Raw genomic sequence first — 27,747 nt, forward strand, 5'->3', positions numbered from 1 at the left:
CCCAAAACTATTTTCAGGAATATGTACATGCATATAAAAAGCCAGGACTCTTAGCTCTTCCTTTAACTTGATGAAGATGGAACTCTCTTCTTTTGCCATTTCTAATCTCTGTAATGTCAGGCACTCCTCTACCCATTCTCACCATCACATGTTCTTAGCTGTAATATATTGATAGCACTATTCATTCCATAGACTGAGTTTGTTAAGGTTATATATATATATATGGAACTAAGGTAGGATGAGTAAGAAGAAAAAGAGGAAAAGGAAGAGAAGAAACTAGAGAGAGCAGAGAGGTAGGAGGATGAAGAGCCACGTAGGTTAGCTAATTGGGAAACACCTTTTATTATGTGGGCATCTTGTTATTGAGCATTACCAAACATATAAAGCCTTGGATTAATTTTTAAGCATTAGAGTTTCATTTCCTACTGGGCCCGCATGGATGGCAGGATGGTCTGGGAGCAGCCCAGCTTTGTGGAGACAGCATGAAAGATTGGCAGAGCCATCTCCAACACTGACATCTTGTGAGGGGCAGGGCTGGTGTCTCTGACCACCTGAGCAGATGACCTGAGCTGAGCAGTGGTGATACACTGCCTCTGCTTGTGGTCGCAGGCCTAGGCTAGTCAGGAACATGGTGGCTGATTAAGAAAAGCCAGATTGAATGCTGCCGTTTTAAGTATCTCCTGCAATATACGTGTGTGTGTGTGTGTGTGTGTGTGTGTGTGTGTGTTTTACCAACAGTGGTCCAATAATCAAAGAAAGAGTGAAACATTATTTTGATGTCTATAGTTCATATTTATGTTTAGTTCTTGTTATAGCCCAAGGATATTATACCCGAGACTTGCAGAGCTAATGATTGCACCTCTGAGTCATTTCATAATTTATAAGCCATATACTTGGAGAGCCACTAGCTGACTTACTGTAACTTCTGCTTAACAGATTATATAGTGCCTTTTCTATTTATGCTATTTTTAGTTTTGCATTTTTGAGAATGTCAAATGTTTCAATCCAGTTGAGGGAAAATCTGATTCTGAACTCTGTGATCCAGATGTGCATAGCTATGAAGCTGTGCATCCTTCTAGAAGCCAGCACTGAGGAAGTATCTCCTTTGTGAGGTGACTGTCTCAGTCAATAAATGAACAAGTGCTCCATGCCTTGAAGTAAGAGCAAACTAATTTTCTCTGAGGAATTCTCCATGGATACTTTATATCAAGAAAATGCATAAAGACTCTTATATTCATTGAAACTAACATATGCCATAATAGCATCTGAAATGGGGTCTTTCTGTCAACTGAGTGCAAGCAAGTTCTTCTCTGTTTGGATCATAGTCATGGTCCCTTGACCCAAAAGAATGACCTTCAAAATTATATGCACCAAGATTTCCTAGAAAGCTGCTTAAAACATACCTTATACAGGAATTGGGAGCTAGACCTGAGATTTCAGGGCAAAGAACCCCCTGGCATCTATAACTCTTTGGTACTCCCACCAGCAAAACAAACATGAAAGACATGCAGACAATTCAAGTACCCCTTGGGAAATTCAGAGACCTTCAGTGAAGTAAGCACTGGCACACTTTTTAAGCAGGTTCCTATGTATACACACTCAATTGTTCTACTGATATTTTATATAAATAATGTTTTATTAGTATCCAGCTATACTCATTTATTTATTCATTTTCTATGTCTTCTTTTGCAGTAAATCACATGCATGCACACACACACACACACACACACACACACACACACACACACACACAAATGGTTAACGTGAAGGCCATAAGCCTGGAAGGCCAAAAATGTTTGCTTTGTAGAAAATGTTTGTAGAAAAATTTTGGCCAAAGAAAAGATATGTGGGTGAAAAGAAGAGAAAGGCCCAGCCTCTCTGCTCTCCTCTGACCCTTCTGTATAGGTCCTTTATTGCCTTGAATTTGGGATCCTCTACAAGCCCATAAGGGGCACATTTAATTATAAAGACAAATCATTTATATATGCTTGTCACTAAAGTCTGAAAATGAAAGGGGATTGAATTACACACTTCAGTACCCAATGTCTACTATACAGATAGAAAACTTATGTCCAAAAAGGAATCACAAAGTCAGCTTTCATGGCAACCCAATTCCTCCTGGGGAAAAAAAAAACAGTGGCTAACCTCTCCCTCTGAGGTGGCAGAGGCATCCTCCATCAGTGTGATGAATGGTTCACTGTCATGTCCTGTTAATTGGACACACATGCTCATTTGCATCTGAAGTACAATAAGTAGAATCATATGTCTGTTACACAGAACCCAATAATCTGAATACAATTGTTCCTTAATGAGGTTGTCTGGAGTGGAATGAAGCAGTCAGCAGGGAGAGCTCCATATCACTCTGGTGGCTTTTTAGCTTTGTAACAAAGATTTAGCACAGGGGCATCAATGTTCTGTCTGCAGCATTCTGTGTCTGTGTGACAGCAAAGGTTGAAGAATCAGATTTTCTCTGGCGTGCTGCATCATTTTCTGTCACTAGAAGAAGTGTTAAAAGGATGCGAGTGGCACTAGAATGGTACAACATAGTTAAAAGGTGATTCAAAGCAAGGCAACCAGATGAATGATTGTGTTAATTGCAGCATTTACTTTCCTCAGCTCCAACATTGATTACAGCACAGTTGTGGGATTAGTGGGTAGCATTCTGTTCTATGGTAAAAGACTCTGATATTTAGAATGTTAAAGAACTTGCTGAAGACCATTCTACCAGGTGATTGATAACATGAGGTAACACGAGAAGGTGACTGCTTCCCTCTGCCCACTGTCAATTTCCTCTCCTATAATTTCTAGACATGTCACTAGTTCCAACTTTTTGTAAAAAATACACGTACCCCCTTATCTATAAACACTGCTTCCAACACTTTAATTTCTGTAGACAATTAATGAGCCAAAAGTTTTTTTTTCAGAAATGTAGACAAGATGTAGATAAGTATAGACAATGGCTGCAAAGTTTTAAAGGATTTGCCAAGTTTCCATAGAGAAGTATAACTTAGAATCATAGAGAAGCATTCCCAAGCCCATAAATTGAATAATGCTAATAATTTACTCTCCAATAATTTCTATCACTAAGTCAGCTCTAGGCATTTGTTAATGGTTGTAATGCTGTGTGGTGTAGATTCTGCCTTAGAATGACAAGCACTGTAGATAATAATCACAAAAATGGGCATAGCCTTAGAATGATAAGCACTGTAGATAATAATCACAAGAATGGGCATAGACAACATGACTTGCAAGCTAGAACTCTACACACTATAAGTATATTGACTTGGCCCATCCACAACCATCTCTTAAGCCAAAGGAGAGGGCAAAGGTACTGGGATTAAATGCCTAACCCAATGGACCATGTCATGTTACTAAGAAGTACCACAGAGTGATAAACCAGGAGAGCCTCGTCTAAATGTGGCAAGGGTGGGATTCTGCAGTGGAGATCAGAGGGTGCAGAGTAGACATCTCCACCACTGTATGGGTCTCCTGGGGGAGGAAATCAAATAAGGAGCAAGTCTCCAAGCTTCTTCATCTGTTTTGTATCTTAAAGCCCAAACCAAGTAATATAAGTCCCCAAATTCCTTTCCAGGACCATGCCTCTTAAAGGTTCAAGAAATACACAGGGCAACTAAGACAATATTAAAATCCAGTTCTCAAAACATTTAAGATATTTATTTGTGAGTGTGATCAATATGTGCCATCTTTACGGAGTAACTAGCTAATTCTACCCTTGAGTCTCACAGCAGTCGTAGCTTATAAATAATGAAGAACATCAACAATATTTCAGTGAATCCACCTTGTTTGTGGGATTCTATGAAAATCTTTGTGGTTTAAGCATGTGCTAACTATAGCTACCATGGAATCTGGTGTTTTGAGGCTGCCTAACATAATTTGAAAGAGGGTGCTAAGTTAGAGTTGGCAGCTAATGAAAAGAAATGCATTATATTTTACCTGCAAAAGAATTAGATTGCACTAAACATGGCTTCTATGTTGCCAAAGGAAAGTTAGGCAGTGAAGTGAAAATAGAAGTCTCAGCAACTTTGTATTTACATAGCCTGAATGAAACCACCCAGAATAATCTGCAAGCTCCTCTTCATCCTGAGAGGACTTGAAGATGATTAGGTGAATAGTCACATGTCATGAGACAAGATACCTGCTGCTCACATTAATCAAGATGTTTAAAGCACACTCCTGTTTCTCAGCTGCTCAATGTGTGTCCACTCCAGAATGTCTTTCATGCTAGGGTACAAACACAAGTAAGATAGACCTTTACTTGCAAGGAACTCAAATTTACTGTGAACAAACAACAGTCCATTTCCATTATTAAATAAAGAACAGAAATGGCGAGAGGGAGGAGTGAGTTCTTGTAGGGGATGATCCACAAAGCCAGAAGATAGTTATGAATGAAAGAGGTATTGATGCTCCAACTGTAAGAATATTATAAAAATAATACAGAAGTAAGCTGTGGACTTAGGCATATGTGAAATGGCACCTCATTTTTACTAGAAGACCAAGTGCTAGAGAAGAATCAGAGGTGATTATTTTGTTTTATTTTGACAATAGAAGGGAGGTGGAGTGGACAGAATCTGAAAGGTCTTACCATTCATGTTTAGAATATTGAACAATATTTTGCAGGAGAGTGACACATGTTTTTGAATACAGCCTTTAGATGTTTATCATTTATGTTTTATAATAGAATCAAAAATTGAACTTGTGGAAAAAATCTTGCTTACATGTATATTTTGCAACAATATTAAATCTCATTTACTCTTCTCATATCTAAGTCATCAGGAGACTTCTCCCCCTCCAAGAAAACTAATAACTGAATTTTCATGGCAAAGGCCATCCACTGGCTATAGCTAAGTAAGGATGTCTGATTTCACACATAGTTTCCTAGAGACCAGGATTCTTTTATTTTTCTATTTCTTTACCAACACAGAGCCCCACTGTTATAACCATTTATTATCAGAGTTATAGAACATTTTTGTATAGTACATAACTATTCTTAGTACTCAAAATTAGGCCAAAGGTGGGAAAATAAAATCCCAAAAGTTCTATGTGTTTTTAGAAAAATAGAAGACACCATATTTACTTTCTTGCTGATAAGAACTCTAGCTACTCATGTTTCTTTTGCATTGAGGCTAAGAGAGTCAGGAGGGGTCCCCTGCTTCCTAGTTTTTTTCTTGGAGGGCGCTACCATGGGGATTGAGGAAGAAAAGACCGATTTGTAGTAAGGAAGATGCCCTTTGGGAGAACAGGTGAAACTGGAAGTAAACTCAGGATAATTGTAGTTATCAATGTTAAACAGAAAGTTAAGGATGTGAGTGTCAAACCAGCAGATGTGTTTGGGTTAAAGGTTTGGGATTAAATAACCAGCCTTAGTCAGTTGATAGGTAAGGTCTTGGGAATGAATCCCATCTCTCAGTGAGCCTGAAGTTTATAAACTCTCATAGACAAATGCCTAGACAACAGCACATTAATCCAAGAAAATGGAACTGAAAAAAAAAAAAAAAGAGTAACCAAATAAGAGTGAAGTGAATCCAGATGTGTAGGTAGTGTAAAAGATAAATAAATGGATTTCTAAGAAGCATCAAGTATGGTTAAGTGATGGAGAATGTGAGGCTCACTATTTGGAAATTTGAATTCCCTCTTTAGCATTGATTACTTTCAATGGAGCTATAGGACAATGCCAGAAAATAATAATGATCATGTAACCCTTCCAACATTCTAGACACAATCCTATGCCCTATATATTTTACTCTCTTTAATAGAACAATCTGGTTGCAGACCAGTCTGGTCAGTCCTGTCTGCATCTGTCCCAACCCCTAAGCTTAAGTGTCAGTTGCATATCCTGTGTGCCAGTCCAGTCTGGCCAGCTTGACCTACTTTAGTCCACTTGCACCACATCCAACCACCAGCCCTTGTATGGAGCATTCATCCTGTGCCCAGATCCAATTTGAAAAGTGTAACTCTCACCCCTCATCATAGAAGCCTCTTCTTGTAGCAGACAGGGACCATTCCCGGAAACCACAGCTGCTAAAACTTCTAAGAACAACTTACTATGGCGTTCTCAGCCCCAACAGATACGTTTACAATCCAAGTCCAGAGACTATGGGTAAAGCTCAGGTATCATCAAGGAAGGAAGAACAGAAAGATTGTAAGAGCACAGAAGACAAGATGAAGACTTACAAATAATCATTGGCTACTAAAATAAGAGGGTTGTTTGTTAGTCTTTTGGTTGTCCAGTCTCAAGTTATCAATCCTAGAGACATGTGCAGATATACACATATGAACAACAGCGTATATATGAACTAAGTAAACTCAGTTCCAGGGAATCCAAGTACTGTAATGCATGTGTTGTATTCCTACACATCCAGGAAAAACACTCATACACATAAAATAAAAAAATAAATATTTTAAAAACTTCACAGATATAATAGGACCACTGGTGGCTCAAGCTTAGGAATAATATGTGTTATGGTAATAAGACAGGCTCAGTGGAAGTTTACTATCAAGATTTTCTTAGACATACATGGTCTTGACAGAGAAGGAATCTGAGTGATGGGTGATCTGGTGGTTCCTTCCCAGAACACACAAGAAGACCTATGAGTGAGATGAAGGGGCCAAGAATGATGAAGGTCTGAAGGTCCTGGAGGGATGTAAGGATATTGCCAGAAGTCTTTTAACTTTAAGGTGTGCAGTAACCTCTTTTTATCTACTGTTAATTCAGCATGACATCTTCTCTAATCCTTTCTCAACCGTAAAAGGCATTTTAAACTTGAAACTCTTATTTAGCCCCCAAACATATCTATTTAACACCAAGAAAGTTTCCCACAGTTTATGATGAGCAGATTCATGAATGCTATGCCAGGACCAAAACTTGGGGTAAGTATGCTGTGGTCAAAGAGGACCTTTTTGTCTTGCATCAGGGAGACATTCCCAGGCATGTGTGAAATTGATTGTAAGTCACTCGTGTTGTTTTCTGGATATTAGACATGCTCATTTAACATATTTAATGTGTTTCTGACATTTACAAAGTGTCTAGCAAGCTTCGGACAATCATTACTTGAAGCATTTTATTGAAAGTCCCCCTGAGTAGTTCCTAAACACTGCATTCTGTTTCAATCGATGCTGAGTATCCCTGAAGAGGGAATTGTAAATGTTGAATACTGTAGCTGTCAATCATGAGCTCACATATTTCTTGTTTGAATGATGATATATTTTCATCTGAAACAGTACACATATCTAGCTGTTCGTTTCCCCTCCCTCTGGCTGCTATGGCAATGCGTTATTTCACTAAGACTGGGAGAGAAATGGATTAATCTCTTGAGACAAGAGCATTTCTGACCTTGAGCACCGGCAGACTCAAGGCTTTTGAGTTCTTTGAAGAATGATGGGGTTTGAGTGGGTCAGATGTAGTGTCCCAAACACTCTGTCTTGACAAAGGAGCCATTGCAGAGTCCTTTGCCTTTCTGCAATTTGTGCTGGGGATTGACAGGCCCTACATTAAGATGGGCGAATGTGTGCAATCTGAAAATGCAGCATGTTTCAGAAATGACAGGAAGGGTGCACATTAGAAAGGCAAGTCCTCTTGGTGCCACACACAGTTGCTCTCTTTCTCTGATCAAAATGCAAACTGTAGCTCTGTTCTCGGCAACTCCAGTGCCTTCCATATCCACAGGAGAAGGATGAGCCCGAACCAGCAGGTGAGTGGGGTGTGGAGTGGCAACAGACATGGTAGGTGCGGTGCAGAATGCCAAGATGAATCTCGTGGTCATTAATTCCATTTGATCGAGTATCTGTGAAGAATGTCAATTCCATCTAATGAGGAAATGTGCAACAAAGCCATTTGGCAATGGGCAGCAAACTTTGTGTAAGCATCTGGCATAGGAATAATTTGACAAACAGCAATATGTCAAATTTGTGCTTGATAATTTTTAAGCTACTATTTGTCAGGCTTGATACTCATTATTCCTGGGATGTTGATCACCAATATCATGATACAAATGACAGTTAACTACAAGGGCACTGTTGTGGCCAAAGCATTACCATTCTCCACAGACCTCCATGTGCTTACTATGTATTGACAGAAACACGAGTGGCTCTCTATGACCTCTTGCCTTGGCACCCTGGAACTTAGTCCTTGGGAACTGCTTGGTAAATATGGTAAATAACGTCTTAATCAGAAGGACTGAAATGAGAAATGAACTCTTCACACATCGCTTAGGAGAGCCGTTGACAGGCATTCTCCACCAATAGGATCCACGAAAATGTAGAACAAAATAGCAGCTGTGGTGTTAAAGGAACAGTCAGTAACTTCAAAACGTGTGGCAGGTGTCAGCTAGTCAGCTGACTAGTCAATTAAGCAAGAATAAAGGCAGCTCTGTAAGGCTGTCCCACTCTATCTGTAAGAAACAGAACCAATACATGTCATCTGTGTCTTTAAACATTGCCTGTTCTACCCATATATGAACTGTCTGTACTGTCACTTGGTTCTAAACACCTTGATCCCTCTCTTCACCCACCCCTCAGTTGTTCCCAGTGGTCTTAATGTCTTTCTTGCTGTCTTTGAACTCAAGGTCAGCTATTTCAAACATCCTTATTGCTGAGCCTTGATCTCTGAAGCCAGCTGCTATGTCCATTCACTGCGTTCCATTGTTGAAACCCAGACACAGGTTAATAGAGACATTGAAGTCCTTTTCTGAGCTTCTGAAAGGACTTGAGGATCTTGAGCAGTTTGGGCCCTGTTCTATCCACCCTTACCTGTGCTTAGTGACAGTGTTTTGTTATTGTTGATGCCAGTCCATAGCAACTACTATTTCAGACTGCTGCTTTGCTTCATACTTCCCCACGACTACCCCTGTGTACAGCTTCAGTAGAGTTTGTAAGCAATTGCTAAGATCTTATCCACAAAGCTGAGAAAGAAGGATTGAGAATTCAAGAAGTCAAAGCTAGCCTAGGTAGGCTACCTGGTGAGATTTTTGTGTGAAAATGAGAGTGGAGGAGGGAGAAGGAGGGGACATACAGGCAGTGCAAATAACAGAAAAAAATGGAGACAGAGAAAGAGAGAGACAGAGAGAGGGTAGGGAGGGAGAGGAATACACACACACACACACACACACACACACACACACACACACACAAAGGGCACTCAAGAATTGTTGCATAACCAATCTAAACTTATCTCTGACTAGCTTACAGATAAATGAGACTCAGACTATGATTATTTTATTTGAGTTTGATAATTACTGAAGAGTAACCCCTAATCTACTCTTCTAACTACTGACTTGCCTACCTTCCCAGCTGTGTACCTCAGATACTTGCTGTTAGATACTTGGTGTTTCTCCTGGAACAACACCATCAGAACTACCTGTTTATGATCCATCTCCCCTCACTGTGGCCCCTCCCTTCCCCTACCCTCCCTTCTCCTCTCCTCCAGTTCCTCCTCCTTCCTTCCTGGTCTCTCTCTTCTCCACTCCCAACTGGATAACTCAACCCCTCCCTCCCACACACCTCTAATCCCTCCAGTAATTGACTGTAGCCAGTTTTACTTAATTGGTAGTTTTAAATCAAGGAACAAGGTTTGCACAACAAAAGCTTGTCAAGCTTGTTCACTCATAGGCCTAGACCTTCAGGTACAGAATTTAGCATTCCAGTACATAGTAACAGACCAAAAGAATGTTTACCTAAAAGCTGTATCCCTAATGCTGATTCCAGATTCAGAAGGCTGAGATGAAAGCTGGGAATATGTAACTGTTTTCTTTGTATTCATTTATTTTTAATTGACAAAAGTTATTTGTTATTTATCATCTACAGCATGCTGTTTAGAAATATGTATGTGTGGTAGAATGGTTAAATGTAGCTAATTAACCTCACAAATTTAAAGATTTGGAGGAGGTGCAAAAGCAACTGATTAATGATTTTTAAGAATGCAATATATTCTTATTAACACAGTTGCCATATTGTAACATAGATCTCTTGAACTTATTCTTTAGATCTCATGGAAATTGTGCATACTTTGATTATATTGTCACTTAGCCTATGGTAACCATCATGCTGCTTCCATATCTACATATTTATGGCTATTTTAGAATGCACATAGCAGTGAGACACAAAATCTTGCAAAACCTAGATTTTTTTAATTACATCAATATTATTGCTTATTATAAGTCTTTTTTGTTGTTCACATTTTCGGTAGTTCTGATGGTGTTGTTCCAGGGACCATGCTTCTAAACAGTTTACTCTGTTGCTTATAGATCAGGAGAGGCAGATTAAAAACATTTAACCACATGGTCTCATTGTACTACTGTTGCAGCCTGAGCTGCCCCACGTTGAACACTAAAAATGTCTAAGACCTCTCTGCCCCACGTTTGGGGGCCAAAATGTCTCAGACCACTCTGTCAATGTTGGAACCCACACTGCCAAAAGCCTTGGGGGTTAAATTGTTAGAGCCTGCACTGCTCCAAACTGCTCCAGTCTGAGGGTCGGGGTTCAGCAAGAGAGAGAGTGAGGATGGATGCAAAGAATGGAGACCAGACAGAGTGTGATTCAATCCCGTGTATTCTTCAGTCTCTCTTCCTAGTCCAAGTCCTAAGTCTTGAGTTCCTAGTCCCTAGTTCCTAGTCCCTAGTGCCTCTAAGTTCCAAGTTTCTTCTTCCAAGTACTAAGTGGCTAATGTCTAATTCCAAGTTCTTCCTCCAAGTGCCAAGTGCCTAATACCTAATGCCTAATAACTAACTGACTTCTTCTGTCTGCTTCTCGCCTTTTATATGTCTCACTTCTAAGGCACGCCTTTAAGTCATGCCCTTAAGTCATGCCCTTAGGTTTTATCTTTAAATCTGATCTCTAAGTCATGCCCTTAAGTCACACACCTTTAAGTCTCACACACCCAAGGGAAAATCCTGGGTATCTAAAACAAGATGTTATCAGAGTGTGCTCAGCTGTTGTAGGCTATTATAATCAAGTCTATTATCAGGGTATATGGCTCAAGATGGCTGCAAGGATGAGAGCCGCCTTCTGTTGGCTCCCCACATACTACTACAGAATATGTTATGAATTAGAACATGAACAATTGATAAGCCAAAACTATAACTTGTTTTTCCAAGGTCTACTTACTGGTCCAGTGTTGTGTTATCTCTAAAAGGATTTGGGAAAATTAAATCATCTCTCTAAAGCAATTAGGTCAGGATTAGATGTAGCTCAGTGATATGAGACTTACCCAGAAAACCTATAGTCCTCAGTTCAATCCCAGTATCAAAATAAAAACCATAATTCTGCAGTAAACCCAGATTTTTTAATTACACCAATATTATTGCTTATTATAAGTCTTTTATAATCACTGATCTCATCTTAGTTTAATTTTGATAAGTCAGTTGTACCTACAAGGTCATCCCTTTCTTTTAGATTTAAAAATTAAGTGATATATGTTTTTAGTGTGTTTTTGAGATTTCATTTCTGAATTTCATTGATACCTGTGGCAATGTTTCTTTTTCAGCTATAATTATATTACTTTGCATTCTCTCTCTCTCTCTCTCTCTCTCTCTCTCTCTCTCTCTCTCTCTCTCCTTCCTTCTTCCTCCCTCTCTCCCTCCTTCTTTTGGCTAATTTGACTGAGGATTTGTCTATCTTGTCATTTTCTTGAAGAACCAATTATTTGTTTCATAAATACTTTTGTGCTTTTTCTAGAGTTTGGATGTAGGATTCTGATTTTTAGAGGATCTGTAGACTGCAAGAGTAGTCTTGAAAAGAAAGAAAGAAAGAAAGAAAGAAAGAAAGAAAGAAAGAGAAAGAGAGAGAAAGAAGGAAAGAAGGAAGGAAGGAAGGAAGGAAGGAAAGAAAGAAAGAAAGAAAGAAAGAAAGAAAGAAAGAAAGAAAGAAAGAAAGAAATTAAGTCAAGACAACTGTTAAAATGTCTCTGGATGCTTTCCACAGCCCACCCCCCCCCCCCGAAACCCAACATCTGAAGGCCACTTTGAAAAGCTTAAGCAACAATCTTACATGAGTGGAATAAAGATGTCTTTTACTTCCTTTTTTCCTGTATAACCTACTCCTAAAGAATACAGGCAATCTAAGCATTACTTTCTTTTACATAGTAACATCTTTGAAATTTCCCTGGAAAACAGATTTGTTTTCTGGAGGTTTGTAAAGCAACTTCTTTAGAATCAGCTGTTGTAAAAGAGAAGGGCAGACATGGGTGTCATGCTAAGAAACAGTTACAATCCATGGATAAAGTGGGGACAATTCTTCTCATAGGCAATAGTCCAGGACATTCTTTTATCATGTTTTGTGGTCATGAAATATAAGTTTCCCCCTGAGCATGGGTATGACTTTACAAAATGTAACTCAGGATCATTCCCAGTGAGCCAGTGCAGGAGCTAGGAAAATAAACATGAGTCCTAAGAGAAAGCAAAACCATTGCACACACGGCATGGACAAAGATCCTAGTCTGTGAGCTAGCAAGCAACTTTCTTTAAGAAGAAAAGAAGCAGACAGGTTAAGAAAATGAAATTATTTAAAAAGCATTGGAAATTTCTGGTTTTGCTTGATTTTTCAAGTTCAAAAATTTAAGTCTATAATGAAATAAAGAAATTCACACAAGGGCTAAGTCCAAAAGCAAGGAATTTCATTCATTTGTTATTTTAATAGATAGGGAGAAGTAAGCAATGCTTCCAACTTGAATCTTTCATTTTTGCAAAATACACATTCTGAGAATTGAGTAAATGTAACTAAATCCTGGTTCAAGCACAGAATCAAATGAGACTAGTACTGGTTTTATGGGAGTTGAATGAATGTGTTTGCAGTTGATAGAAAGCATTATCTCATCTTTGAAATGAGTAATAAGATCGATACAAAGAAATCTCATTTCTGTTTTTTCCTAATTCCCCATTTGCCCATAGAAAACACTCATCTTAAGATGTTCATAAAATGACATTGTCCCCAGTGAAATCAAAGCAATACATAAATAGAGATAAAGTCTTCATGCAGCATTCACAGATACCTGCAGTTCTGGAAAACCTTAATTAAGATGCTACATTCATTACCCTTGAACTTGACTGTGGTTTTGGTATGCTTTCCTTTGTCCAGATTGGCACAGTAATTGACATCTGCCTTGTTACATAGGCAGATCAGAAGGAAATCTTTGAGAGATTGCCACCTCCTCTGAAAGAGTGGTGGCTTTATTGTCCACCCAGTCTCCCAATGAGCATAAGAAATAAGCATAAAGATAGTTTTTTGTTCTTGTTTTGTTTGGTCTCTGTAAGAAATAAAGACTGAGGCTTTTTTAAAAGTCACCCATTCTCTCTATAACAAATTTATCTAGCTGAGAATCCATTTGTGAAGTTTAGGGATATATATAAGGGACAAAGTTTATGTTGCCAAATCTCGATATGACAGCTTCTGAAGGGATGCTCTAAGCATCCCCTCCCATCCCCAAGGTCTGCTGACCACAGTCTTCTATTCCTTCATGGAAGGTGTCTCCAAGGATTTTATCTTTCTTCTCAGCACACAGTCTGTGGGGCGAGCTCCTTAATGAGTAAAGGGAGATTTTGAAATATCGTCACTTATGTCCAAGGAAAAGACAGACTTTTAGTGTTATACAGAGCAAAGTTTGTCCAGGGTACATGATAAGCACCTTACTAGAAGTGGTTGAGTTGTACTCTTGGGTATTACATTTGGTAATAATCTGTATCTATCTGTGACATTTACCTCCTCATTTGTATATTCAAGACTCCAAAGCTCTGTTTGCACCTTCCCTGCAGTGGAACTAAAAGCAGAATGAATGTTTACCCAGACATCTTTGATACAAAAACGCAGGTCCAGGAGTAGCTTCTTGACATATGTTGCTGCCCCCAGTCCTGCTCCTACCATGGACTCTGATGCATAGACATGGGCTGGTACCCAATAAAGCACACTCCCAGAGTTTGACCAGAAACTGTTTCTTGCTTGTCTGGGACCCATGCCTGCAGAAGCACTGTACTAGAAATTTTTTATAGCAATGATAATCATATCATTTCAACAAATTAAAGAATATTTTAATTAGAAACACATCTCAAATAATAGTTCTCTGTAGCCCAAGGTATAAATAAAAATAAACACCTTTTAGAGTCCAGCACAGGGACAGCCACAAGTACAAATAACCTAGCTCCAATCTTCTAAACTTCTGCTGCATTTTATATTCTATAAAGTCCGTAGAACGATAGCTTATTTTTCTCTTTTGAATGGGTGCATTTATTAAGTATACAGCAGGCAAAAGTGAATGAACAGGTAACGACTAGTGGATAGAAGCAGCAAAGAGAGCACAAAGCATCAACAAATGAGGAGTTTGTGGTCTGCAGCAGAGATGACTGGAAGAGCCAGGTTGATAGAGCCAACAAAGGCACCACCATCAAGCTGGAGATTCACAAACATTCAGGGAAATCAACCAGAGAGGATGAGGCAGTCAGCTGGAGTTTCCTACTGAGAACTCCCTATTGCTCTCTCTACAGATGAACTTGCCATTTCCTGATCCTATCTCAGATACTTTTATACTGCAGGATAAGCAAGAGTAATCTGTATTGGAACTAGCTTGCTTTCTAGCTGCTCCCAGGGATGCAGTGTTTTAAATCCTGAGCCGTTACACTGTTTGCCTTTCTCTCAGACACGAGATTGGGGAAACAGTCTAGGTTGGAAAATACTTTCAAATGCTTGCGTGTGAAGTGCAGGGTTCCTTACTTTCAGAGTCTGCTTTTATTCATCTTAAACACATCATATTTAGCACTATAATGCAGATGTATATGTATATATAATGTATATGTGCACATCCATCCCATTCAATGGTTTCTAGCTTTTCCTGTCATCCACTGCTAAATCTCCTAGCTTACTGGGAATGAATACGTGAAGAGCAATTGAAGCTTTGATTGCTGTAGTCCTTCCATAACTACAACCACCATGGGTTTTGTGGACAATATAATGGTAGACAGAGCACGATCTTCCAACAACATATTCTCCTAATGTCAGTAGGAATGAAAATGGATGGCAGTTACAGTGATCTGGTCTTAAGATGGAGACAAAAAGCCTTTCTTCCCCTGGCGTGGTTCCTTCCATCTATGCTGCCCTATGTCTCTGCATGCATCTATCCCTGTCTACCTTCACTTACCTCTGGTTCTCTTCTCAGTTTATGCTCAGCTTTCTCGGTTGCCTTTGGCTGTTCTTTTTCACAGTGTCTGAGTTTTCCTTGAGTTTGTACATAAAAGCACCGACAAAATACATGTGGACATAATCAGAATGAGGCTGGTAGAGGCCGAGAGGATGAAATCCATGTGAACCAAGCTTGGGGACACAAGAGCACTTGGGAGGACCAAACACAGAGACCAAGCCTGATAATGTGTTGTGTATGAACAGCCAAAAGTGGGTGGGTGAGCATCTGCTATTGGCGATTCATATGCAACATATTATCACCTTTGAAGAAAATCAATTGCTCCTAGAACAATTAATTGCCAAGACATTGGAGAGAATGTGAAAGCCAGGAACATTTTCTGTGCAGTAGCAGTAAATGGTAAATCCTTGATAAGACAGAATATATTTGTATTATTATAAGTTACATTACTGAAGACCCTGAAAAAATTCTGAAGTAGAATAACATGTAAAAGTAAGAGAGAACAAAGCTTACTTTACATTTTTCTGTATCTTTAAATAATTATAAGTATATGTCTGCATGAATTTAGAGAAAATAAAAGTTAAGTCTAACCAATATATAACCTATCCTAGGTATCCTAGGTAGATTTTGCAGGAAGAAGTGTTTTATTTACTTCTATCTAATTATCATGAGTATGATCTGATATCTTACCATGAGAAAGCCCGTTGGCACAAAGTAAACTGAGAAAGCCTTTGTGGTGTCCTAATCCACTCAAGTTGTATGTTAAATGATACTTTGCAGATTAAATCATAACACAGGTAGGTCCTCAGTCACTGTCAAGCAAAATGAATGCCCAGGACACATACATATTTTTAGCACTTTTTGAGAGGAAAATGTGCTTTTTCTGATGAATATAGACCACTTAGTGAATCCCCAAATTGACAGGTACTAAAGTAAATACAATTCCAAAATCTCTTTTTTTCCTACCTAAAAGATCTCTTTTAAAATATGGATTGAATACTTGCAGGCAAGTAAAGTCACTTTTTCACTGCTTTGTGGAATACCTGCTTCTTAGTCTTTGCTTGCATGTTATTGTTATAAACTTAGCTGAAAGGACATCATAGAATTTTCTAGCACATGGGGTGCATAGATTTCTATCCAGGGTGACGTATTGATCGAGACTGCCAGTAAATTAACAGCAGCAGAACACTATTAAATTTTAAACTTAATTGCCTTCTCCTCTTAATTTCTATGGATATAATCAATAGATGCCAGAGAAAAGTTAAAGGACTTATTTAGTGAGCATCTACTTCCTGGAGCATAATGTAAAAACCACTGTTTCATTTCAGGCTTGACAGCAACAGCTTGCCGTGTAGTACAATGATTTAGAAGGCTTCTATCAAAAGGCTTCACTCTCCACCATCTTGATTAGGCTGTTTTGTAGACACACAAGTGGGAGTTTTACTTTTAAGTTAGTTTGGTTTTCTCTCTGGCCCTGTTCCTAACCTTTCCCTGACTGTTGGACCGGATGTCTCTTCTACTCCATCTTCCACTCCGTCTTTGTTGCCTATGAGTTCGTTTCACATTTCCATGTTGAATTCTGATTTTCATCAGTGTCTTGCATCCCAGGTTTTCACAAAAAAAGTTATAGTTCAGTATTAAATACTGAGTATACCCAGATACATAGCAGTAGACTCTGCCTGTTGATAGTGGGTGTCATAGCCAGTGGAGACATATCCATGTAAAGAAAACAGATGAAAATTCCAGGCTCTCATTCAGCTCGCAACTTAATGGAAGTAAAATAGTAAATGTGAATGCAAGACACATATAAATATCAAATTAAGATAATTTCATAAAGTGACATTACTACGAGATAAACAAAACTAGATAAAGGGATAGACAGTAGGAGCATTCCAAGGCATTCCAAGATGGTGCATTCAAAGTGAGACATACCTGTAACTCCAGCTCTAGGGGAATTTGATGCCTCTGGCCTTTGCAGGCCTCTTCGAGTATGTACACATTGAATATTTATTTTGTTTTTAATTCTGTGTGTGTGTGTGTGTGTGTGTGTGTGTGTGTGTGTGTGTGTGTAAAATAAATGTGTGAGAAAGGCTAACTGGTATCGTTGATAGCTGCAAAAGTATCTTTTATTCACCTGAGGTAATTGTCATTTGGAGGTTTACCGCTGAATAAGCTCACGCTTTTTATTTCTTCTTACTCTGGCTGGTTGGTTCAACTCAGCTATTCTGGCCTAAACTCCTCTCCAAGTTGAATGATTTAAACTGACTTTCTTGCCTCTGACTGAATTCCTCTGCTGACCTAGATCTTTCAGCTCCTTTCCATTCTCTGGCTCATTCTGTGTTTACCTGCAACCTCTCTCTGTAGAACTGTTCTCTCTGTCTCTGTCTCTGTCTCTGTCTCTGTCTCTGTCTCTATCTCTATCTCACTCTGTGTGTGTGTGTGCATGTGTGCATGCATGTATCTCTGTCTCTCTGTCTCTAAATCTATCTATCTATCTATCTATCTATCTATCTATCTTTCTTTCTATTTCTTAAGTCACCTCTTTTTCGTGTGCTGTTCTCATTAGAGTTGAGCATATCCTGTCCTGACTCATTCTGCCCCTTAATTAGATCACTTTCAAACATGGCTGCTTTCTTCTACAAAGTTTATCTACATTGTTTCTGATTCAAGGTGTGTACTGGGGGTATGTCTACTTCAGCCAGACCATGTAAACCTAGAAGGTGTTTGGATGTGATCCCTTGCCAGAGCAGCCATGTTGCTGGGTCAAAATTCTTTTATAAATAGCAATATTAATAGGCTCAAATCTCTAAGATGAGCATGAGATACTTGGAAGAATCGTAGGAAGCTGCTTCTGTCTGATACATAAAGACAGAAGAAAATAAGATGGTCCATGTGCCATTGAGAAGCCTGGCTCATGAAGGAAAGGGCCTTGTGGAACACAGACAGAGGTGGGAGTGTTTAATCCAAACAATGAAAGTTCCAGTGAGGCTCATAATATATAACTTCTTCTAGAATAACCAGATCTGCTATGGCAAAGATGAACAGAAAAAAGGACAGTGCTCTCCTTTCCTCCCCACCCTATCCTATACAGTTTTGTTTCTTAAGTATCAGATCCATGCTTTCTCATATGTAAAATAAATATGGTAGACAGAGGCAGAGGACCTACTTTACCCAGGACAGGCTATGCTCCAGTGCGTATCAACAGTAGGAAAACAAAGTACAAACCTATCACTGGTGCTCTACAAATTATTTGGATCTAAGCTTCAACTTGAGATAAAGTTTCTGGGTGACTTATGTCTACAGCAATTGTATTCCAACCAATGGAAAAGACAGATGGCAGAGGACATGACTTCTCCCTGAAGGACAATCATTTCCTCTTACTTTTTCCTTTACTCTAATTTAGTCACAAGAATCCATTTACAGAGAAACTGTTATGTTACCAGAAAACTGCACATCTAGCTAAAATCTGGCAGTTACCACGAAAGAAAATGGGTACACTGGGGAGGAGGAGGAAAGGCAAGACCACCAACAAGTATATTAAATACTGGGAGCTGCCAGTCTACTGGGGACTGATTGTGTTGCATAGCTTACCTAGTAGTAGCAACTTTAACTGAATATGTCAGGCTTCAAACTTGAACAAGCTACCAAACAGTCCAGGTATTTCTAGACATACGGTATGGTTTTATATTTCCTAAAATTCTGGAAGTTAAACAAAGTATGAGTAAAGTAATATGTTTTAGGGTTTATATATGCATATATATGAACAAAAACATTAATTCAAATAACCTGATAACATATATATGATAAGAACCTGATATAAACATATATATATAGCATACATTGTATATATGATTATAGGATATATATATATATATATATATATATATATATATATATACCACCCACTTTGGAGGTATTGAGATACATTAGATGGTAGATGACCTGTCAAATACCACACATTTGAAATCTAAGGTCTTAGCCAAATATTGCTTAAAATATTCCACTTGGTTCCATCCCCAAGGATTATGGTTGCATAGATTTTTTTAGGGTTATCAGGTTATTTGAACTAATGTTTTTGTTAAAACTTGGCAATGCAGAGATAAACAAAATGTCAGACCTAGGTAGAACAAGCCTTGAAGAACAGAAGTAATGGTTGGTCAATCAGATTGTTTGTCAATGATTATCCCAAATCCAGAAGCCATATACTCTTCTCTCTCTCTCTCTCTCTCTCTCTCTCTCTCTCTCTCTCTCTCTCTCTCTCTCTCTGTGTGTGTGTGTTTATGTGTGTATGTGTATGTGTGTGGTGTGCATGTATGCATGTATATGATATTTGTATGGTTTGTTTATATGTGGTATTTGTGTGGTGTCTGTATGTATGTGGTGATGGTAATAGTATGTATGTGTGTGTGCATTGTATATGTTGTGTGGCATGTGTGTGTGTGGTGTTGTGTGGTGTATGTGTGTGGTGTGATTTGTGTGTTTCTGGTACATGTGTATATGATACATGTGTATGTGTTTTGGTAAACACTTAGTGGATAGCCCCTATGTTTGTTTAATATTTTGGACAGGGCCTTACACCACAGCATGTCTGGCCTGGACCTGGATGCATAGTCTGCACTGGCCTCAGACTCAGCACACTCCTTCTGTTCTAGCCTCCCACATTCTGGGGTTATAACAGTGACCCACTACTTCCAGCTAAAAATGTGAGACGCTTCACAGATTTGGCTGTCATGCTTATACAGAGGCCATGCTAATCTCTGTATCATTCCAATTTTAATAACTGCACTGCCAGAACTCGCCCTGTCTTTTGAATAGCAAAGATAACACGGGATCCTTGCTGTGCTTATGTTCAAGATATGATTGTGCAGTCATGCTTAAATTTTCCTCCAACGCTGCAAGCCACTTTTAGTTTCTGAGGTCTTGATACTACATTATAGCTAAAACAAGCTGAAATGAGGTGCTGTGTTTTGTATGAGTCCCCCCAAAATACTCTGTCTCCCCAAATCCATGTGCTGGCAAGTTAATTCTCAGTACAAGATGCTTGGAAGGTAGAACTGAGTGAATTTAAGTCATGTGGTCCCACCTTGCACACATTGATGGCATTGTAACCATTTGGATTCCTGTCCTTTTCTTGTTTTTCTGGGCTGGAGGCTATCTCTCCTTCCCACACAACATGTCAAGAAGACCCTTGTGAGGTATATCATCCAGGCTCTGAAACTATAAGAGAGTCAACTTCAGATCCTTCCAGTTCTTTCCTCTACTGTATCTCTTAGAGCAAGGCAAACACACTCACAGACCAATGCAGAAGATTTTAAGATTTCATTTTGCCTTAGGTTTATAATCATTTCAGAACTCTTAATTCCAACTAGGAGAAACAAAGATAAGTGCATTGTTTATGCCATGATAATACAAAATAAAATAGTGATCTGTGACCTGTAAACTAGAAGGGAGGTGACAGAACAATGGCATACAGGCTAAAAGACATATAAAGAACAGGTTTCTCTTTCAGACCTACACTGTGGCTCTGAGACTGTGTGTTACACATTTGACTTGGAGATGTCAAAAAGTTGAAAAGACTGTATTTGTATATGAGAGAGAGAGGAGCTAAGTTGCTTCCCAGCTCCTTGGTTTGCTTTCCCAGTTCTGACCCTTCCAACCAAGCTGAGCATTCCTGTACCTGGGTTCTCTTGGGACAAGAAAGAGCAAAGGAAACACATATCAGTCACATGACTGCTTGTTATCCATTCCTATCAAGGCTTGCCCATGAGGGCACTGAAACAATTGGGTAAAATGAAGTTTGGAGATTATCCATGGATTTCAATTATAGTATTTTTGCTCTTTCGGACCCCTATTAACATCCATAGCTGGTTGGGCAACGCTGTTGAGATTTATAAGCCTTTCTCCCGGTTAACTGCATCCAACCTGGGGTCCACATGATCAGCACTTTTCCATTATCTTTAAAACTCCTTTTTTTTTCCAAGAAAGACATATGTTTGCTGCCTGCATGACTTTAAAAACTGCCAACTCATCAATAGCTACATCATTTGAAATGAATTCCACAAGGTGTCAAATGAGTCTTTGTCAACGTGGTTAGTGCATTTCAAAGTCACAGGAGGAGAAAAACATGTAAAAGGAAAAAAAAAAAAAAGCACAATTTATGCATCATTTACTACTCACAGTCAAGAATGGCTCTCTCATTTTCTTTTTGAAAAGTCAGATAGATAGCCAGTAAGACACTAACAGTTATAATGACTGTCCCCAGGAACAGAAGCAGGGACAGCTCCACAATGTGCCTGGCCAGGCTACTGGCTTTGGTATTAGATAATTTGGATTTAGATTCTGGTTCTGAAATCATTTAACTTCAATTTTTGGAATTAATATCTTAAGCTGTCTAAGGTAGTTTAGAATCTGGAATCATTTGAATCTGGAAAACAGAAAGCTTATTAGCACATGTAGGGATACCATAAACAATGACCTTCAGAAGTATACTTGGAGTCCTGGGTAGCATTAGTGTTTTGACTGTGCTGGTAGGCACAAGCCACACATGAGGTGAAATTATTTAGAACTAATTATCCATGCACAAATAGAGCTTGGGGAATTGGATGGAAATATAAAAATGTGATGTTAACATTGAAATTCTGGTTATGGAATCATATTGTCACGAAGGGAACAGTCACTCTGATTGGAACCTGGATACATAGTATACATATGTATCCCCTTACTAGTTTCTCAGTTACATGCAAAAACATAATTATATGAATCAAAAAAAAAGTATGTGAAACAGTTAAGAGCTGACTACATGAGAAGCACTGAAGATTTCCCAGTCAAATAGTGATAGTAACTTTTCAGTAGAGTACTTTGAGTAATAGTTTACTCTGACATATGGACAGGGATGAGTAGTGGATCAGCTTAGCTTTAAATAGAAAAGTGGAAGCCACTCTAGGTCGTTTGATAAGATAAATATAAAATATATGGAGACCATGGGTAGACATCTGACAAGAGGGCTAGGACAGGGGGAAGGAGAAAACAGTTAAATAGTTACCCACACTCAAAGAAACCTTGAAGTAATTGTGAACCCATCCAAGTCAATGGTCCCCACTGCCTTGAATATCAGACTGATTGGTTGGGAAGAGCCCATAAATGTTAAGGAAGCCAGTACCCATTATCTCAGCCTCGTAGGAACTCTCTAGTGCTTCAGCAAGTTGATGCTCTGAACTGTCTGTCAGAAAATTCCACCAGAGAGTAATGGCTACTATTCCTCTTCCATCTTCTCCTGTTTCCTAGATCTAAGCAAGAAACACATAGCATAGGATGCTAGGAAGACTTGTGATGAGGTTGCCCTGGTGATAAAGAGAAAATGTTGAAGGGTATAGTGATGAGTTATAGTGTTGTTGTGAGGTAATGATAATTCAGTCTACGGGTTTGCATGCTCAGCATTTATTGTTTATTTAGAAGAATTTCTTTATTTTTTTCATTTTATTGGTTATTTTATTTATATTTCAAATGTTATCCCCCTTCCCAGTTTCCCTTCCACAAACCTCCTGTCCCCTCCCCCCTCTTCCCCGCATCTATGAGGGTGCTCCCCAACCTGTCCACCCACTCCCCTCTCAGTGCCCTAGCATTCCCTTATGCTAGACCAGTAAGCCTCCGCAAGACCAAGGGGTTCCCTCTCAGTGATGCCCAGTAAGGCCATCCTCCACTGCATACCCAGCTGGAGCCATGTGTCCCCTCATGTGTGCTCTTTGGTTGGTGGTTTAGTCCCTGGGAGCTTTAGGAGGTCTGGTTGGTTGATAGTGTTGTTTTTCCTATGGGATTGTAAACCCATTCAGCTCCTTTCGTCCTTCCCTAACTTCTCCATTGAAGTTCCCCCCCCCCCCCCATGCTCAGTCTAATGTTTGGCTGCGTGCATCACAGCAACTGTGATGCTGTTTGGCTTCCTTCTCCAGTGGCTTTGGCCAATTGATGTTTCCCTCAGGTAACAGCCTGCCATGGTAGCCCAAATTCAATCAAAGAAAATGACATTTCATGTCTTTATACCTCAGCCTTCCAGTTCAATAGCTGCTGAAAACAGGCTTTAGGGTGGCCTTCCCTATTTCTCTCAGTTCCCATGTCTAGTGACAAGTGACTGCCCAATAGTGTTGCAGTAGCTGGCGTTTATTTCCTTTCTTGAGCAGAATTTATAGTAGCTTATAGATGTATTTATTTATTTTTTAATCATTCCCCTTCCCCATAATATCATTTCAACTGACAATATAACTTTTTCTTAATTGTTCTACATGATATTTTCAGGGTCTAAGAGTACATGAAACATGGATCATGATATACTAGATAAAAGCTGAATAAAAGAAAGCTTCAAGGAGAAAATCACCATGAGAAGAGTGGATAACCTCAATGTTTAGTCTTAAACAGTATGCATAAGACAATGTAAAACCTTTAATAAATAAAATGCCAAGATATTACAAGTCCTCACTACAACTTAAGTGTCAGATCATTTCATGGTCTCTTTATATAGCTTTTTTTGCTAATATTACAGTGATATTAGCTGGTATATGAATCCTATATAGAAAAGGAAACAAAGGCTCACCAGATCAAATAACTAAATTAAAGTTACCAAACCACAAGAGCCCCTTCTTTTGCCATTATTCCTGGATGCCTCACTTCAGTGATGACGTGAGACTCTTGTTACACTTAGCCATTTGAGAAGCTGAATCTTTATACAATGGCGAATTTCCACACTCATGCACTATTCCTAGAAACTGCAGCAAACTGTCTAAACCACTCATAGAAAGACATCAGAGCCTTAAAGCTACAGCTTGCTCCACAACTGGAAGCTTTAAGAGTACCCTGAAGGACGGTAACAATTAGGATCAATAGAGCATGAACTTGGGGTATAGCTACAGATCTAGCAACCTGCGATGGCTCAATGTAGATTCTGAGAACAGTGACTATCCATCTGATAATATTTCCATGAGAATAGTACTGATTCTTTATCTTGGTTTCCCATGTCTTTGAAAGTTATTCCTTTAAGTGCATTCTGTTGGGGTCCAGGAGTCTCCTCACAAACCACATGAACACTGATCTCAGTCAGAGAGGGATAATTTATTGAGCATTTGCCCCAGAACTGATCAACCAGGGGCAGAGGGCAGACTCAGGAACTAGATACAACCCTGAGTCAAGATCCTATAGGGCGTTAACGCTTTGAAATTCTCAAACATCTGTGCCAAGTTATTCCACTAATCAGGATTTATGTATAAGAGGCCTCCTTAGGAACATGTCTCTGTTGTACATTTATGCCTCGTCCTACTCCCATTGGTTGTCTGTTCACCTGTGGCAGGTGACTTGCCTTGTCTCATATTCATGTCTTAACTTGACAACCAGAATGTCAGTTCTTTGTATATGTCTCTTTCTGCCAAGTAGGATGTAAGTTCCTAGGAAAGTCTTGGGAACTTAAACTTTACTCGATCCATACTCAAAATAGAAGTCTTATTCTAAACAGCTTCTTATATTTGTATAGGTGTTCTTCTTATGTTGGGGTCCATCCCAGGGACAGCTTATAAAAGCAAAACCCCTAAAAGCTTATACATAGATGCAGGGAGTGCTGCCTAGTAGTTGGTTCTGGTCCAAGCTTATTGTGGCTAACTATACAAAGCAGTTCTAACTGACTTCTATTGTGGTTGGTTTCTAAGAACACCGAAGCACATAATATAACAGAATCTGCAATCAACTAGAGCATGAGAAAGTTTTCTAGTAACAACGCCTGAGAAAGTAACAACACAAAATGGCAGGTTAGACAGGTAAGAGTTACCCAGGCCTTAACATTTTATGTAGCCCTTAGCACATTCTTAACCAATTCTGTTCTCCATGAAAAGTAGATTTATATAGTGGTCAGACATAAAAGCAAATTTCCAGGAGACTGTACCAAAGTGAACTAAATAAATTATCACTTCAGTATGGTCTCCCGTGAAGATTTTCTTTTTAAGTAGCACACTAGAGAAGCAATGTAAGTAGCAAAAGATAACTATCTCTTGAGATGCAATTCTGCTTATCACATTAGTGGATATCATCAGAGAGCTCAGTGGATATCATCACATTAGTGGATATCATCAGAGATGAGCTCTCCCCACAGATTCCAGTTCACCCTCCCAGATCTCTCTTCCTCAGTCCACCCCACACTTTATTGGTTTTAGTTATGGCTTAAGATGAGTTCATGGTCATATATCTATTGCTAAAAACCATTTAAGAAGATCTACAGTCTCAATTACATAAGCCTAAGTGGATTATTTTCTAATCCTCAGTTCATAGGATTTGTTACCAAGTTTTTGACAAGAAGATAGACACAAATGTCATGCTAATGCTGTAATTATTAATGTTTCTAATATTAATATTAAAGTGAACTGTATAAGTTTATCACAGTAACAGCCTTTTTAATTTTTATCACTATACAATGTAGATACTAATAAGCTCCTAGACTAGATACAACATGAACACACACGTTTCAGAAAACTGAAGACAAACAACAGACCCTGCATCCGGGCTCTCTTACATCCTTTCAGCTTCTACTTCATCCTCACATTGTCTATTCCTCACCTCTGTTATCATGTGTTGGTTTATTTCTTTTTAGACGATTAATCATATAGTTCAATTGCATAGTATATTTTTAAAGAAGCTGTGACAATCATCTAGATTGTTCTATGTAATGTATATGTCTTTGCTCTTACCACTGCTGAGTTTTCCACACATCAGATACACCACAATAATTCACTTTTTGAAATTTGTCCAACCTTTCTTGAATAATTTGAGTTTGGAAAGATTGTGCATTATGATTTTTATAGACATCTACATACACATCTTATGGCAAATATATTTCAAGTGATTATAAAACTAAGAGTTGAATTGCTGGGTCAAAGAATATGTATATGTTTAGTTTTAGACCATTCCACTAAAGAGACTGTTTTATACCAATAGTTGGTATGTGTTTGTGGTATGCCTTTATGCCTGTGTTTATGTGTATGCATGTGGGGGGTGAAGTGTGTGTACCCATGAACAAGTATGCAGAAGCTAGAGGAAAACATTAGATGTCTTTCTCCTTAGTGTTCTGCTTCCTTTTTTAAGATACGGTCATTAAACTTAAAGCTTTGGCTGGGCTGTTCGGCCAGTAAACTCCATGGACCTACCTGTCTTCACTCCCTAATACCATGGTTACAGGCAGTGTAAACCAGCCAGAATTTTCATGGGTGCTTACAATGCACACTCATGTCCCCTTGCTTGCATAGCAAGTGCCCTTACCCATTGAGCTGTCTCCCCAGCCCCAGTGTTCAGTATTTTGTGGTTTAGGCATTGTTTAAAAACTCTCATTGTTGCATGGATAGAAGTATCTCATTATCGTTTTATTCTGAGTTTAAAATTAGAAGCAAAAAACATAAATCACATGGAAATAGTTCTAAAGGTAGCTAAGGGATTCTTCCTCTTTTTATGGAATATTTAGGGCTTGTGCCTTTCCCAGAAAAGAGACAGAGTTTTTAAACCATGCAATGAGATTTTGGCACAAAGAGGGCTATCAAAGCCCAGGGTTAAAGTCTGTCTTTGGAAGTCTGAGCAGACACATCACTGTGAGTCTTAAGCACTCCTAGGTGGCAGCAGCTGCATTTTCTGTCTCATTAGATATTCTCAACTTTGCCACTCTCTTTGTTTAACAAATCGGAACATGATGTGGCAAGTTGACAGAAGAGTTGAGGAGAATTCTCAGTGATGCTCATAATGTGCTCAGAACACCTGTGCATGCCTAGTTGGTCTGTTCATACTTCCAGCAAGAAAGTCAGCAGGCCCCTCCTAAAGGAGAAATCGGGAAGATATTTTAGCAATCTGTTTGAGATAACATCTAGAAACTTACATGACATGAGAGGAAAGTTTTTTAAATGAGAATTACTTGCTGTAAGTCTTAGAGTCTGTGAAACGGAGAACTTTTCCAGCAGGTATTTTTTTTTTCACTACTCCACACACAAAGGTGCTAAAATCTGACATGGTCTCTTGACCCTTATCCTGGAATCATCTTGGTAGCCTGTGGTACTTGACAAGCTATGAAGTAGGAACAATAAGTAGGAGTTTATGTAGATGAGATTGCCATTTCTCAGACATTATTTAAAGTGGTCCTCAACTTCCATTTCACTTTGAAACAATAATTTAAACAATACTTAAATATACTTATAATGAATCATAACATTAAAATGACTGCAAAGCTTCTGGGCAAACATATGTAGGCACCAGTTTGGCAAATATTGACTCTGTATTTCTATATAAGACAAATTCCAAATGGAAATTTTATTTCATGAACTAGTAAATATATATTATTCTTCAGTAGTCACAAAAATGCACATATACTATACATGTGAACTGGTACGCCCTACTTGGAAAATTTGAGCACACATAGATTTCATGAGTTGTTTTATATGACTGTGGCTGAACATTGTTCAATAGAAATAGTAGCTCAATATAAATGGTACATTGATTGTATCTTATTTATTCTCTAGATCTTAGTGCTCATTCAGTATCCAAAATGAGGGTTCTGTAAGATTTTTAAGGAAACAGTGGTAGAATGTGTCTCTTATGTTTTT

At 38.8% G+C, this 27,747-nt stretch overlaps 1 protein-coding gene and 1 non-coding gene across 2 annotated transcripts in view; one reads left to right on the top strand and one right to left on the bottom strand.

The window, feature by feature from the left end:
• Positions 1–27,747, top strand: part of Tafa1 (TAFA chemokine like family member 1) — a 479,506-nt gene that overhangs the window by 380,946 nt on the left and 70,813 nt on the right.
• On the bottom strand, positions 19,834–19,935 carry LOC117715909 (U6 spliceosomal RNA). The gene has a single exon (XR_004607693.1). It is a non-coding gene; the product is annotated as a U6 spliceosomal RNA (small nuclear RNA).

This window comes from Arvicanthis niloticus, chromosome 9 (assembly GCF_011762505.2).
Source record: "Arvicanthis niloticus isolate mArvNil1 chromosome 9, mArvNil1.pat.X, whole genome shotgun sequence".
Taxonomy (NCBI): Eukaryota; Metazoa; Chordata; class Mammalia; order Rodentia; family Muridae; genus Arvicanthis; species Arvicanthis niloticus.